The sequence below is a fragment of the Halichoerus grypus genome, chromosome 1 (genome assembly GCF_964656455.1).
Source record: "Halichoerus grypus chromosome 1, mHalGry1.hap1.1, whole genome shotgun sequence".
In the NCBI taxonomy this organism is placed as follows: domain Eukaryota; kingdom Metazoa; phylum Chordata; class Mammalia; order Carnivora; family Phocidae; genus Halichoerus; species Halichoerus grypus.
The window spans coordinates 77,291,168-77,308,047 of record NC_135712.1 but is presented as its reverse complement, the minus strand read 5'-3'; the positions used below and the strand labels follow the sequence as shown (position 1 = coordinate 77,308,047).

The 16,880-nt window shown below is 40.2% G+C and overlaps 1 protein-coding gene and 1 long non-coding RNA gene across 6 annotated transcripts in view; one reads left to right on the top strand and one right to left on the bottom strand.

Annotated features, from left to right (window-relative positions):
- LOC144381194 (uncharacterized) overlaps nt 1–4,691 on the bottom strand; it is a 235,400-nt gene extending 230,709 nt beyond the window's left edge. Inside the window, exon 1 of the long non-coding RNA XR_013446066.1 lies at nt 4,570–4,691. This is a non-coding gene — a long non-coding RNA (uncharacterized LOC144381194). The remainder of the gene's footprint in view (nt 1–4,569) is intronic.
- The window catches only part of LPP (LIM domain containing preferred translocation partner in lipoma), a 654,872-nt gene that overhangs the window by 540,821 nt on the left and 97,171 nt on the right, over nt 1–16,880 (top strand). The gene's annotated exons all lie outside the window — the stretch shown is intronic.

The following is a 16,880-nucleotide window of genomic DNA, read 5'->3' as shown; positions in this document are numbered from 1 at the left end:
GCCTTAGGTTTTAAGGGGAAACCCTTCTTTTTATGGTTAAAATTAATCATAATAATAACATTTGTTTAGTGCTTTCAATTTTATAGAGCACTTTTTTTTTAACTTATGTCATCCTCTAATGATCCTAGAAAATAGGATGATTATTATTACCTTCCTTTCCAGGAATAAGAAGCTGAGTTTTATAAAAAGTCAGCTTGCTCCGTTCCATAAAGCATGAGCGTCAGATACAAGACTTGACCCGGCCTTTGACTCTCAAGCCCAGCTCTTTTCATGCACCCAACTAGTCACTGGAAATTTCACTTATTACTAGGTTTCCTTTCTCATAATTAATTTTTTCTCTATTGCCATTTTTTTCATAGTGTCAAGTTAAAAAAAATACAGTTAACCTACATTCTGAATTTCATGAAGTGGCTTTTGCCTTATTTTTGGACATATTAGAGAATATTGAGCTCAAAATATCCTTTCTTATGGTAGTCGTTCTTAAAAAAATACAACTATGTTTTTAAGTATTATATGCTCACTAGAGAAAAATTAGAAAATGTATTAAAATATGCATAGCCCCATCTAAATAACAGTTTATATTTTACCACACACTCCTTTTCTATTTCAATATCTCTGTGTATAGATATAACCATACATCTGTACACATGTGGTTTACACGTGCGTGCACACACAACGCACACACAAATGGGATCATACCATCCGTACTGATTAGTAACTTGCTTTTGTTACATGACAATGCATCAAACTTTGCCTTCTTCAAAGGGCATTCAAAACATCTTCCATGGGCATTCAAAAAGAATATGTATCACCTACATACCTTTTCTGGAAAAAAAATGACAAAGAAATATTCCAGCAGACAAATAAGTTAATCAAAATAAAGTATGTGGGAAATCTAGGGCTAATAAAATGGTGATAAACAATGAACCAATACAACTAATAGTTAAAGAGAGAGGACAAGATGAATAGCAAATTCAGACTAAGAGAAAATAATATTAATCACCTACTAACTACAATATTAATAGCAGACAAAGTACAATTCAGAACAAAACTATTACATCGGCCAAAGTATATTACTTTATTGATAAATGTCACAGTTCCACAGGAACAGCCCTGAGCCTTTCTTCATTAAATATCATTACATTGAAATATATAATACAAAAATATTGATGAAATACGAGCTGAAAATGGCTAAACCATATGCTTTATAAAACTTTAACACATTCCGTGCAATCTTTGACAAACCAATTATGGAAGTTGAGTAATATGATTAATATGATTGATTGGATCCATATAAGCAAAGAGATTCTATCTTCTTTCCAAATCTCTATGGAAGATTTAAAAAAACATCCTCTCATAGTCTAAGAGGAAAATATAGACAGTTCCTACTGGGGCTCACAGAATTGCATGTAGCAGTACAGCAAGACAAGAAACCTATCAAAGGATAAACAAATAAGCATACTTGTGGGTTAAAGACTTCTTAGAAAGTAGTGCTGATGGTAACGCTGCATGACAACCAGAATGAGACCCAGCCAGAGTTGAATTCCAGTACAGCTAGGATCATTAATTGCAACAAGAAAGGGTGCATATATATTTATCTAAAGACCTAGAAAAGGACAACAAAGTCAACCTTCAGGAAGAAGGAAATCATTAAAGGCAGTTATTGATAAACTGAAAAATACTAGAATTTTTAGGTCCAGGAGATGATTCTTCGGAAAGAAATAAAATAAGCATCCAGGGAAGATGAGAGAGAGAGAAACAAAAATTACAGAAAATTAGGAATGAAAAAGAACCTCTTTAGCATATGTATAGAAGACATTTAAAAGTTATTGCACTTAAAATTTTATAGAAGAGGCTATGACCTGTGCATATTTAAAATGCAAGGGAAGAACCCTTGAATAACCCCTAAACATGGGTGGAATGCAGACGTACCACCTGAGAAAGCACCAGGAAATTTCACTGAGAGGACTTTTCAGATCTTTAAAGAACAAATGATTCCTGTGCGAGTTCAACTTTCAGAGCTCAGCAAGAGAAGATAAGCTTCTCAGATCATTTGAGAAAGCTGGCCTGATCCTGGTTAATAATATTACTAATAAACAAGGTTGCCCCCAAAAGAAAAGTATGGTCATCTGACTTTCACCCATGCAGAAACCCTAAACGAAATATTAGCAAATTGAGTGCCACATAATGAAACATCCCAGGTAATTCAATGTTAGGACAATATTAGGAACATTTTTAACATAATCCATTATATAGATATCAAATGTTAATAAACCAGTCATCTCCATAAATGCCTGAAGGGTATTTAATGAAATTTATCATACATCCTTGTTTAAAACAAAAACAGTTGCAAGAACACAAAACAAGCTCTAAGTAAAATGGAAGAAAAAGGAAGATACGTGTTTAATAGGATAAAACAAACTAATGACCAGCCTTCTTCCTAGATCTTGCTGGGTATGCATAGGATCACTGCTATTATATTAATATTGTTTTTAACATTCTAGCCTTCATAATGGGAACTGGGAAACAAAAAGTCTTATATAAACTTTCATATATGTAACTTTTTCTTTGTTTTACATATATATTTCAATTTATTATGTAATATTTCTAACACATAAAACATAATATGATGAAATATCATGTACCCTTTATCCAGTTTAACAAATAAAACATTAGAAATTCCACTGAAACCCTGAGGTCCTTGTCCTTAATCACATTCCCAAAACTCTTGTACAGAGGTAGTCATTACGCTAAATCTGTTTTTTTATCATATCCATGCATTTCTTCGTATTTTGACTCCATATCTCTATAAAAATATAGTGTCACTTGTGTGTAGTGTTTCTTAATTTTAAATGAATAGCATTTATCATACCTTTTTTTCTGAGACCTTTCCACTCAAAGTCATAAGACTAAAATACAGCAATATTTATAGATGATATGATTATTCTAGAAAATCTAAAGTCTTAGAATAATAAAAGTTTAGTAACTTGACAAAATTAAAATTATAAGTTTTGGTTTAGAAAATATAACAGGAAAAAAAGCCCTATACAGAAGCAACAAAAACTATAAAATACCTAGGCAAACCTTTAAAAGCATAAATGATCTAAGTGAAGAATGCTATAAAATTTTACAGGGATAATTAACCCATGAGCAAAATGATTTGGGGATTGAATATGCTTTGGAAAGCACCTCTCACTTCAACAGGCATTCATATCATCACCCTGTAATTATACAAGAGCAAGGCTTTGCGGGAGGGGAGATAGTTACTGCATGGCCCTTTGTAAGGGTTTTTATTTAGCCTTTTTTCCCAGCTAGCCCCCAGCCCTCTGCTGACCAAGGCTACTTACTGCTCACCACATCCCTGCAGGCTCCAGGATGGCCCTTGGTGAGGGTAGGGAGGCAAAGACCTGCAGGCAGACTGCCCAGAACAAGGAAGAGGCTAGCTGAGTTTAACCTTTTTCTCCAGTTCCTATCCCAAAGTATATTTATTTCTGTTGTTATAGAATGAGAATGCATTTTAAAGGCCAGAAGGAAGGAACCTTGGAAATTCAATAACGTCAGTTTACAGCTGAGAACACCTGAAGCCCAAGAAAGCTGACTGATTTGCCTGAGGTTATATGGTTTATTAATGGCAGAGGCAGGAATAGAAACCATGAACCTGATGATACCTTCAAAGAGCTGCTTTCTTTGGGACTGACATGAAGAGGTTTAATCATATGGGGCTACAGACTCCAGAGAAACATCCCTAGAAAATGTTGGATTCCATAAATTTTGGTTGGAGAGTGTAGAAATAGGACAGGGTTTGCCTCAGCTCCAACCAAGATGGAGAGTCTCAGATTTCCAGGTTAAATGCCTCTGAAACTATATGCTAGAACCTTCCCACCGCCCTAGTTTGTTTATTTTTAAATCAAGCATGAACTCACCACTCGGTGTTTGCCAGAGTTTGGATGAATGTCAGCATCAGGCCACTGTAATAATGGTTTAAGATTATTTAATCCTATTACTTGTACACTTCATTAGGCTGAGTGAATTGTTGGCAGTGGTTCAGTAAACTTCCTACTTTAGAGATAAAAGGATGGAAAGAAAACAGGGAAGGAGTCTGTTCCTAGTTTTCTTTCATATTTATTGTTTGTCTCTTAAGGATAAAGGAATGATAATTACCCAGATACAGCACATAATCTGTGTTAGCAGGGTCTTCTAAGCTGCTCTGTACCCTCAAAAGAGAAAAATGTCTATAACCTTATGTTTCCAATTAAAACGAAAGGATTGGGACAAAGGGGAGAAAGAAAGAGAGAGAGAGAGAGAGAGAGTGTGTGTGTGTGTGTGTGTGTTTATGCTTTAAAATCAATGTTAAAAATAAACCTGAAAATAAGTTCAAGAGTCCTAGGTAAGACATTCAATCTTTCACTTAGCAGGCCCGGTGTGAGGCAACAAATGATTTTCAAGAAAAAATCATGGAATGTAAAGTCAGACCTGGTTCACACCAGCCTGACCAGCTACTATTCTGCATTCATCTCATTTATTTTACCTTAAATTTCCCCACAAATGGAATGAAATAATATGTCTTACCTTGATGGCTAAATGGAGGGTTCAGAGAGGCTGACAGGGCTGAACAAAAATCAAAGTGTGGGGGCGTGGGACAGTAAATAACTGCACAGGGCCAAGCCCCAGGTATGTGCAAACAGAATCTGCAAAGGAGAACTTTGCTTCACTTGAATCCCCAAAGGACTATTTATTGAGTCAGCATCGCAGTCTCTGGAATGTTACCTACATGCTGGGGGTTCAAGAGCTCACAACGTCTGAGGGGTGGTGGCAAGTCATGAGACTCTTGAAGCTTGGTTTTCCCAAAATGTGTCAGAGGTCCCCTGCTTTGGAATCACCCTCAAGTCCTCATTAAAAAAGTAAAGTTCTGGACCACTCCCCAGAATTTCTGCACATTTCAGCCAAGAAATGTGCATCTTTCACAAGGCTCTTGAGGGAGGTTCTTGTGCATGCTCAGTTTTGAGATCCACGTGTCTGTATTTCTAGCCCAGCTCATCTAAGAAGTAGTCCCAAAATACTTCACTATCTCCCATCTCTCTCCTACACATTCTTTTTACCACACTTGGCCAAATGGGACTGTCTTCTCCTGGACATTGATATTTTACGCTTCTCTGTCTGTGCTCCAGGCTGCTGTCTGCCTTGTGCCTTTCCCCATCCCCATGGTTTGAAAATCTGTATCAACCAACCTTAAAAAGCTTTCCTGGAACTTCCCCAAGTAGATGTGGCCTTTTCTGATGGCAGTGCTTCTGTTTCCTCCTCTCTCATATGATTTCACTTCCTACAACTGGCGTTGAAGTCATTTGAGTGTTTGACACATTCTCTTATTGTTTGAACCCCTTAGAGAGTGTGCTATGTTGGGATGGGGGGGAGTGTGTGTCTCATCTTGTTCATCTTTGTCTTTTCCATGATTCTTGTCACAGTAGGTGAGCCATCCCTGCTTTGATATTTCTGGGGGTTGGGGCCAGAGGGGACCTGGTTTCACTCTAGACCCCAGTGTCTCCTAAGAGGGTCTTTGACTCTTTGCCCTTTGGTACACCTTAGATTTGAGACTCCCTGTGTGTGTATGAAGCAGAGAGGAGAACTTGGCTCTGGGAGCTTGTGAGCAGTCACTGCTAAAATGTAAATGTAAAAGATTGAAGGGAAAGATGTGAGAGTGAAGCCAGCTGTCTAGCTTCCAGTCGTAGAATTATCATAAGAGCCGGCGCACTCAAGGTCAAACATACAGACCTGACTCCCGGATGAAAACTGCCAGAGAGTTTGAATGGAGGTTCTCTGATGTTCTGATGACTTTGAATGGGACGTGGTAAATCCCTCCAGCCAGGGAAGCCAGCCTCCAGCCAGGCTTACTTTTAAAAAAAAGGAAAAAAAGATCTGCTTCCTGGACTTCTCTCTTGCTCACCTCCCCGCAATCAAGGGATGCGGGCAAGATTGGTATCATTATAACATGGCGAGTGCTCTATTTGAACACTTCATGGTGACAAGAGCCTGGTATATTGTAGATCTTCAAAGAATGTTTACTTTTTTAACTTAAAGCTTATTTTAAAAAAGTCTTTTACATTTACAATATGGGAAAACAGGATGCCAAGGTAAGAGGGAAAGACGTGCTCGGGGGTCTCACAGGTGGATGGAGACACTTAGAACCCTTTAAGCCCTGAAAGCCAGAAACAAAAATTCACACACAGTAATGAGTTTTTAAATTAGATCAAAAAATTTTTTGAAAGGAGAGCAAATGTCTTCCACAAAAGCTGTTTTTTACTTTATGGGCTGGCTCTTCATTAATGCTAAAAGGTATTTGAGGCAGTTTATGTTAATAAAATCATTGGGACACATTAGTTAAAATAAAACTGAACCTTCTAAAACATATCCCTTTAAAAAGTAAAAATGTGTATTTTTAATCTAGTTTAGGCGGACTCTGAATTCTATTATAAAGCGTAACAAATACACAAATAGGTTTTCCACAAAATAGATTGTATGAAATGTGTCAGGGCCTCATAGGAAAGGACTGGGGGAGGAGACTAGGGGCATTTTGGGGGAAAGGAGGCATTTGATAAGAAAGTCTTCACGGAGGAAGTGGCATGTACCGGGGTGTTGTGTGGTAAATCTGATTTTCTCCTAATGCCACAATAGTCATTCTTTTTCCACCCCTGACAGACAAGTGGGAACTGTTACTATTCCTTCCTTTCTGCAAATTAACAAAATCAAGGCTTAATAAACCAAGGGCTTTGGAAAATGAGGAATTAGCATAGGATTAGAGCAGAACTTTGAGCTAGGCCCTGCACTCTAAATCTTAGCCTCTACCTTTCTCTTGAAGTAAATTCAAGCTAACAGATGGCCTGTCATCAGATAGGATTTTTTTTAAATCAGCAAGTCTTTTTTTAATAAACCTCAGGCCCCAGTTTGGTTACCACTGTTTTGAGAATCTTTCCCTATGTTCTTCTAAGCTAAAGACAAGCACTCCATCCTCTGTGTCCCGAGAGCTTTTCTCTCTACCTTGGTTTTACTCCCTCACCTTTGTTCTAACCCTTTATTGTTCCCACCTTATATCGGCTGACAGTCTCACCCTCAAGGATTCTCAACGTAAGCTCCTCAGGAGCAAGCTCATTTTTTTCGTTGTTCTTTGCGTCTCTTTCCCCTATTCAACCCCAGACCTTACTCTACATCACCCAAAATAGTGCCCAGAGCAGTACCTCTCTCCCTGAGGGGTTTTTAGTTATTGGTTTCTATGTGGGTTTTTGGTGTTCATTGTTTTTTCTTTTTCTTTTTTTTTCTTTTTTTTTTTAATGAATGTACTAGTAAGCTTGGGGTGCTGTAACAAAATACCTTAGACTGGGTGGCTTAATTGCTTACACAACAGAAATTCATTTCTCATAGTTTTAAAGGCTGCAAGTCCAAGATCAGGGTGTCTGATGGTCGGATTCTGGTGAGAGCCCCCTTTCTGGCTTCTTACTATGTCCCCACATAGCAGGGAGAGGGAAAGAGAACAGCTCTGTGGTGTCTCCTCTTATTAAAGCACTAATCCCATCATGAAGGCCTACCATCATAACCTCATGTAAACCTAATTACCTCCCAAACACCTCATCTCCAAACACCATCACGCTGGGGTTAGAGTTTCAACATATGAATTTCGGGGGAGAAACCGTTCAGTCCATAGCAGTGGATTACATCTTTTGGCCGTATGTCTGTGAATGCATTATCAGCACTAGTTAATGGAGTAACGAGTAGAATATCCTATGTTTCTATGTATAAAAGCTGTGTACTTAGGTATTTAACAGGTGTTTATCGAGCATCCTGTTGCCTTTAATTTTTTTTTGCTAGACTTTCAGAAGGGCCCTATTAATGTTCAAAACACTTCAGAGTCATCCTGCATTTTCCCTTAAGGATGCACTTTAACCCACTACTTCTTACCTCATTTTTAAGACCAGAAAGAGAGAAAGACTCGGTTCTTTACTGGGTTGTTGCACATTCCTCTTAGATCATTAGGAAATTGGCACAAGTGGCAGGAAGCCAGACTGGCCTGAGTCTGGCCAGGCAGTGTCTGCAGGTCATTCCAGCAAAGCTGCTGGAATAACGATGTGTTCTCCCATAAAGTGCTCTTTGTCAAAGTCTCTTTTGGAATTAACTCCTCATGCATGGATCAATAAACCTCACCAACTTGCCAATGTAATTAAGAGGGGGAAGGTTAAGCATTACTATTAATTAAGTTCAAAGTAAAATAAAATGAAGAAGGTTGTTCTTATAGAGGGGAATCTAGGAAATAGAGGGGATTACTGTCTCTACTGCCTTGGGAAAAGCAAGCATTTAAATATATGTCTCTTGAATATTTTTAACTGAAGAATAAACTCTTTGCCGATTGTAAGAGCCAGTGAACGAACACCTTCTGTGTACAAAGGGCTTAGTTCAGTGCGGTGGGGGATACAAACAGCACGAGACTCAACCATGCTCTTACAGAGCCCTTAACTGAATGAGGAGTACCACACACATGCACACGACCATAATACAAGGCAGAATCTATCTGGGAGGGAGATTGAGGCAGTGGCGGGAGCTCAGAGAAGAGGGTGGGGGAGGAGGGGACCAGCATCCAAAAAGAGCCCCCCTTGAAAGTGGAGTAGGATTTGATAGGGGGGAAAAGAAGGAACAGGCACAATTCGAATTTCTGAATATTTATTTTCCTTGTTGAACTTTACAACTTCTGGAATCAAAGGAAAAGAAATCAGCCTGATGGTAAGGAAGGATTTATGGAGCATTCATTGTATGTGTGATATTCTGCAGAAAATGTGGCAGCAAAGGAGGTAAAAAGTATCTCCAGGTTCCTAAGTTTTTCTGTATACATGGCAGATCATCTTGGATTCATCACCTTCCTCTGATGGCATCTTAAAGGGATTCATCACAAAGGCCAAATTCCTTTGTCTTGAGACCACAAGAAACAAGGGCCAAGGGAGCGACCATGGTGATGCTATCCTTCCTTTTCTAGGAAGGTGGATACTTAAAAGCTAGCAAAGAAGCACGTATTTGCTTCTAGAGAGTTTAAGTCCATTTTGCTGGTAGAGTTGAGTGGCAACGGATTTACCCACCCAAGCCCCTCTTTTTGCAGGTTAGTAAACCAAAGCCCTGTAGGAGCGTGACTTTTCCAGGTAAAAGAGAGCCATGCGAATTTCCTAAATCACATTGCAGCCAATTTGTCATTTGATATTTATGTTACCTTTACATGGTAGAGGGTGATTATTTGTCTTTTTCAAGGAAGAATAACTTGATTCTCAATTCCCTGAGTCACTGTTGCATGGTATTAGGCAACTTCACTTAATAATCTACCTGTTTTTCAGCTATGTTAATTATATATCTTATAGCATTTACCACCTGTACCAATTGCTTAGCATAATAATGCATGTGCCCAAAGTACTTTTATAACTTGTTTTTCACTTGATGTCCACAACAATCCCACAAGGCAGGTGTTAGTCCAGAGTAAACGTGAGAAAACCGAGGCCCAGAGAAGGTAGCCCATATAGCGAAGAAACTCAAACAGGCCTCTGACATCCATTTTCCGACTGAGTTCAGTTTTCTTACCTCTGCATCTCAGTTGCCTGCCTAAATGGTTTTCAGTCACTTATTCATCCAGTGAATATTTACCGAGCACCCTCCATATTTCAGATCATGTATGGAATTGGGGATACAGAGTTGAAAAAGATGGGATCCCAGTCCTTGGGGAGCTCACCATTTGAAAGAGGTAGCCATCCAAACAGACAAACACATAGAATGCTAAGTGCATAATGAGCATGGGAACTGTCTCTGGGAGTTAGGGGTGACACAAAAGATTGAGGGACGAATTTTGTCCCTATATATTTAAGCATGTCACGCCCCTGTCTCCCCTCAGCCTCCATGAAGCCTCCTTGCCCAGGCCTCACACTCTGCTGGCATTCAGGTCATACTTGTGGATGATGGTACTGATGACTTTTTCCTCTGATTTCTGCAGCCCTGGAGAGGTTTTCTGCTGCCCTTTGGGTATAATAGATTTTAATTTACAACTTGAGTTCACCTTTTAAAAAATCATTTTTAAGGTAAAGAAACAACTTTATGAGATAGCTTCTAAGTACCACTCAATATAGTCATGATACTCTGCTTTAACCAGTTCATGCCCAACATTTGCAGTCTAGAGGGTTGTTCTTGTATCAACTATTCCTGTAAATCAGTGAATTGTAACTTTTATTAGGGGCTAACACATCAAAACAGACTTTAGTCGGTCTTTAAAAATCTAATTATTCCCAAGTATCTAGTCATTACTGTTGCATTGATGTTTTAAGTGGTATCAAGCATCCCAACTGTTTTTCACAGGAAGCGGATGGATTTCAGAAGTGAAGAACACCCGTATTTTCAAAGTTATAGGGAAATTTTTCCTCGTAGCAGAGTTGTGATTACATTTGTGAATTGCACAAGCTTGGAATTGTGCACAGCGCCTGCATTCTGGATTGATGTACATCGGCCACATATTAAAAACAGAATATTTCCCAGCATGTTTATATACATTTTTTGGTTTCTGAAATCTTACTGGCAAACTTTGTGAGCAAATACTAATTTTCAAACGTACTAGAAATGAAATGAAAATTAGGTCTTTTCTCTCAACTATCTAAAAGAACTTCCTTTAATTATTAAATTCCCAAGATGTAATTAGTCCAATTCTGCTCTAGATAGGAGTTCATTATGAAGATCCTAGGTGAGCAGTCTCTTTAGCAGAAGTAACCTTTTTGGTTCAGTCTCCCAGCATTTCCTAAAAATCTGGTATACAGGGTGATTGCTAGGTAAATAAGTAAATTAGTCTTGAGTTGCCAAACACCAAGACACACCCCCATGTGTGCATACAAACGCAAGTACACGCTCACACCAAAGCCAGGAACCCTAGAACAAAACAAAGCTGCATTTACCCTCAGGGGAAATAAAAATGTATGCCTGCGACAAAATTATTCTCTTAAAAAATAATATTGAAATTTATAAGCAGACACTACAGCTCTAATTTATCAACCAAATCACAATTTAAATGGGACAAGAAAAGAGAAACTATAATTTAAAGATTTTTGAGTGTGGTACGTGCGCACGTGTGTGTGCTGTGTGTGTGTATGTGGATGTATTGAATTTGAGAGTAATTTATGGAAAGTGCTGCTGGCATGGTATTTCAGATGCTCCACAATTTGAATTTAAACTGCTCAATGGGATCATTAAGATTATTATGCATGTTTTCCAAAGAGTTTGAATTCAAATGACAACTTAAAAAAAAAAAAAGTTGCCCTTTAAAAACTGAGGAATGTTATTGCACTTATAGAAATTCATGCAGTTTGAAGTAATTTGCCACCTCCCCCTTCTATAAAAGTACCTGATGATAATGTGCTCAAGAGATAGGGACGTTGGAGAAAGTACATATTGCAGACACATTCCCTTGATGAGTAAAACTGGATTGTAAAGCAGGCTTTATGACAATGAGTTATTTCATTTAGTACAATTGACACAAAATCCGGAAGGGGCATGGATCAGTGTGGCTGGAGCCCAGAGATCTGATGATGGCAGAGGCTCACTGAGTAGTATATAAAAGGCCCCTTCAAACTCATTAAATGTGCCGTTTGGTTCTCTTTCTATGGGTGGGTCTTGAAATATGGAGGTCTACTTTCATTTTGTGCCAGTTAGCCAAGTGAACAATTTATAAAAGAAGTAAACAGAGGGGTGTTTGCCCACTTTTCAAAAGCAGGCTTTTTGCAATGGATTTTGGAAACTTATTTTGCAATGGATTTACCATCATATTCTTTTAAATGCGCATAGTTCCAAGGATGGGAAATTTACTAGCTCTCAAGGCAGCTTTTTCCTTTGTTGAACTCTCTAAAGGTTATAAAGTTACTTCCTATTTTGATCGGAAGTCTATTTCCTTACAACATCGTCTGTCCACAGAAAAAGACAGCTCATACATTTTCCATTTAAAAGCCTTTTAGGTATTTGAAGAAAGTTTTCCATTTGTTGTCTATCCTGATATCAAAGCCTTTTAGTATTCTGATCACTTTCTTTTGGATTGTCCAGCATGTCATTATCATTCTTTAGTGTTTAGTATTTCCATTGCCTTAACTACAGAAATTGACCAAATAGGACATGTAGAACCTCATTTAACAGGCAAATAACAATAACAAAATAATAAGATTCAGAGTTAAGTTACATGTTTTAAAGTTGAAGGGAAATTTTTTAACCTATTTCCACATTCTAGTGGAGTAAAGTAAGGTTGCATATTAGATCTTGTTTTGTTCAATCTGTTTTAAGCGGAAGTGGAATGAGATTTATGACATTTATCATTTCCTAACTTACATTAAAGTATATGTTTCAGGGTTACCTGGGTGGCACAGTCGGTTGAGCATCCGACTCTTGGTTTCAGCTCAGGTCATGAACTTAGGGTTGTGAGATCGAGCCCCGTGTCAGGCTCTGCACTCAGCGTGGAGTCAGCTTAGGAATCTCTCTCCTTCTCCCTCTGCCCCTCCCCCACCCACCACACTCTCTCTCTCTCTCTCTCTCTCTCTCTCTAAAATAAATAAATGAATCATTTTTTTAAAAAAATGTATGTTTCATCTCCATCCAGGGGTAATTTACTCATTTTCTTTGCACATTTAGCACTGGGCACTGTCTTGGTATAGCTGATGTCCCTTAATTGTTGAATTAAGGAACAATAATAATAACTATATACTGCTTGCGAGTTTGTAAAAACATTTCCAATTTAAATTTAAGCTCAGCATACAGGTTTATTTTGTGCATTTGTTTTGGTTTTGTTTGTCATGTGAGGATGTAAAGGCACAGAAGGCCTATGGGAGTTGCCCAAGAACACAGAGCTGGTCAGAGGATTTGAATGCAAGGCATTGTGGCTTCAAACTTTGTCATTTAGTTTAGAGCATCTGTAAGTCCGCTCCTGTCACCTCCTTGGTTTCCGCCTAGATAGGAGGTATTTATAAGTGGTTTGGGGGAAGAGAGAGCTTTTGTTTTTATACCCTTGTCAGAGGTGTTCAAATTCAAGGACTTGGTAAATTTGAAAACAACCCTTTGGGTTTCTAGGAGCTGTGAGAACAGCATTTCTTGGGAGCATTGCAGTCTCTCTACCAAAAGGAATCTGTAATAGCGTGTAAGAATGGGTAGTCTGTGAGGGCCAGAACTGAGGCAGCAAATGGACAGGCTTAAGGGTTCCCAGCAGGAGGCCCATTTTGTATCCCAATCCCTAAGCACAAGCAGGAGAAATGAGGCTTTCGTGAGGAGGGTGATGTTCCTGAATGAAGTCGGCTATAGAGTCAGGGAAATTCTTCAGTATCAGGGCTCCTTGTCTCCCACGAGTTTCTCCAGCCAGCTGGACACAGTCCTACAGAAGCTCAAATTTATGTTTAGTCTGGAATTTTGGTAAAAATCCAATGCTTCTACCTGTTTCTCCCTTGTTGTTCTCCCTCCTCACTGCCTCCCGGACCTCACCACCATCACTCTGTACCCATCCCACTTCAGGGTTGCCCCTGTCCCTTCTTGTTTTTTTTTTTTTTTTTTTTTTTAAAGATTTTATTTATTTATTTGAGAGAGAGAGAATGAGAGACAGAGAGCACGAGAGGGAAGAGGGCAGAGGGAGAAGCAGACCCCCTGCTGAGCAGGGAGCCCGATGTGGGACTCGATCCCGGGACTCCAGGATCATGACCTGAGCCGAAGGCAGTCGCTTAACCAACTGAGCCACCCAGGCGCCCTGTCCCTTCTTGTTACATCATTCTGTCTCTGGATCCATTTCCTTATCAATAGGGCCCACTGTCCTTTCTAGAATGCTCCTGAAAATGTGCATATTTGGTTAAATGTCCCAATCATAATATCCCTTTCCAGTAATCTCAATACTGGGCAGCCAATTCCAGTAATGGAAGAAGACACTTTCAGCTGTTAGGCAATGGGTTACACTTTCAAAAGTGATTGAGCAATTCTGTCTGCATTTAAACCATGAGTCTGGATGCCAAAAGGCCCTTCTGGACTCAGACTGACAGCACCGGAGAGCTTTTGGGTGAAAGGGCAGTTTGAAATGGTCCTGTGTGTACTCATTGGGCAAAACTCATGGGAGAGGGACACAGAAGTTTCAGTTTCTTCATTATGTAAAATGGCTATAACAATATTTATAAGGGTTTTGTGACTTATCAAACACAAATTTGGGGACAGTGGCTAGTGCCATTCGTGGGACAGATTCAGCTCTCAGCAACATGTACTACGCTAAAAGCAAGGTGGACACTTGAGAGATATCCATAGAGATTGGACACGCTGTGAAACAGGAGCATCTTGCCCCTGGAAGGAAAGGAGCAGAGACAAGATGACCACTCATCAGAGATGTAGTGGACAGGACTCTTTTCAAGGATGGGGAAGTGGAGGAGATGACCTATACTGGGCTTTCAACCATTATAGTGGAACACAGGAAAAGAAGGACCTGTTTGTACATGAACCCCCTGACACACTTCTGCCAGTGGCCCACATGGTATATGTTGTCTTCTTAAGGGTAGAGTAGTTATTCCTGTGCCCTGGATAAAATAATCTGGTAATACCAGTCAATGCCTTTTACAGTGAAAGGGTAGTTGGCTTCATCTGCCATTGCAAGTTCACACCAGGAAATACCATGATGCAAAAATCCAAACTCAGTATCTCATGACATTCAAAACTATTCTTGCTCCTTGGTTCAGTTTCCACATACCTGCCGGCTGTAAGGCAGTGCACTGAACTCAGCCTTGGAATCAGAGAGACATGGATTTAAATAAACCTAGAACTACTTTCTACTTGCTGACAATGGTCAAGTTTCTTCAGTTCTCTGCTTCTCATCTGTAAAAGGAGGCTGATAGTACTTACCACAGGGGACCACCGGGAAGATTAAATGAGTTCACGGGGTTAAGTGCCAAACACAGTGCCTGCCTCCTAATAGATGTTTAATAAGTGCGAGCTATTATTCCTGATATTCACTCTGGAGACACTGGTCATACTATACCTTCTCTGGCAAATAGATTATATAAATACACCCTAAAAATTTATATTGTAATATCTTCCCTCAATCCTTTGTTGTTCTCTCCTGTCACATTCTCCTGGCAATACAGCAATCTGGATGAGCCCAACGACTTGTCTTTGCTCGCCAAAGCACCTAAATGTTGCTGGGGAAAAGCACACAGCTAGGTGCATTGATAGCGGTATAAACTGTGACCAACCTTGACCCTACTCATGGCCAGTATTCTTACACTCTGCTCTCAAGAGAATTCTGCCGAGTGGAAAAAGTCAATCCCAGTAAGTTACATAGTGTGTGATTCCATTTATATAACATTCTTGAAATGACATTATAGAAATGCCGAATAGGTGAATGGTTATCAGGGGTTAGGGTTGGGGGAGGAATCGGGTTAAGTGAGGTGGGTGTAAATGTGGTTCTAAAAGGCAACAGGGGGAACTGTTCTGGATCTTAGCCAAGGTGGTGGACACATGAATCCACACATGTGATAACATGGCCTGGAAACAGATACGAGTGCAGGTGCGTATGTGTGAGCACATGGGCGTGCACACACACACATAGCTAAGCTTTGTTCTCTCTGCCCATCTCCCTTCCTACTCAACCCAGATCCCTGCCGTCTGACTTCTGTGCCCACGTCCCCGTTTATGCAGCTCTCCTCAGCATCACCAGCAACCTCTAAGACACGGAGGGCTTGTCAGTCCTCATCTCTCTTGAGCCCTTTGCAGCCTGACGCTGGCTCTTTGAAACATTGTCTTCATATGGTGTCTGTGACACCACACACTCCCAGGTTTTCCTCCTACCTCTCAGACTCATAACATCCCACTCTTTTGTAGCAGATTTTCTTTCTTCTCCCGACTCCTTAAATTCAGTGGGGTTTTTTTTGTTTTTTGTTTTTTGTGTTTTTTTAGTTCTGCCATAATCCCTCTTCTCGTCTCACTCCACACTCTTCTAAGTCGTTTCATCTGCTCCCACGACTACAGAGATCTCTAGGTGCTGAAAACTCTCTGGCCATAATCTGCAGCTGAGATCTCTCTGACCTCCAGACTATGGATCTGTCAACTGACCAGATAGTAGGCTTATAGGCCCACAAATTTCAACACTCTCAAAACAGAACCCACACTTTTCTCTTCTATCCCCTCCCCTGCCTGTGTTCCTCGTCAGTGGAACCACCTGCTTCCCTAATCGAAGGCACGGGAGCTGTCAGTCCCGCATGTCAGCCCCTTCACTCTCTCCTCTTACTTACCACTTACTCAAGAAATTCTGATGGAATACTTCGGCTTTCTTTATGTCTGCCTTCATTTATATAGCAAGTGCCTTTGAAATTCTTCAGTGACTTTTTATTGCCTGTACGATAAAGTCCGTCCTCATCAGACTGGCATATAAAAAGCCTATAGCCACAGGGGCACCTGGGTGGCTCAGTTGGTTGGGTGACTGCCTTCGGCTCAGGTCATGATCCCAGGGTCCTGGGATCAAGCCCCGCATCGGGCTCCCTGCTCGGCGGGAAGCCTGCTTCTCCCTCTCCCATCCCCCCTGCTTGTGTTCCCTCCCTCGCTGTCTCTCTCTGTTGAATAAATCTTAAGAAAAAAAAAAAAGCGCCTATAGCTGCACGTTAGTACATGCACATGTCCACGCACACACAGACACACGCACACATTTCCAAAACAGGGAAGCTGCTCGCTACCCCTGGGGCTGGGCAATCCCTTTCCCTTCTTGGAATGTGCCGCTTTCTCCCTCCGTCTCCGTCCCCCAGCCAAGCATTCTCCTCCTTCAGGCCTCACCCCTGTGCTGCAAGAACCTGGGGTGATCGGCTTTACCCCTTTCCTGCCACTTAGAA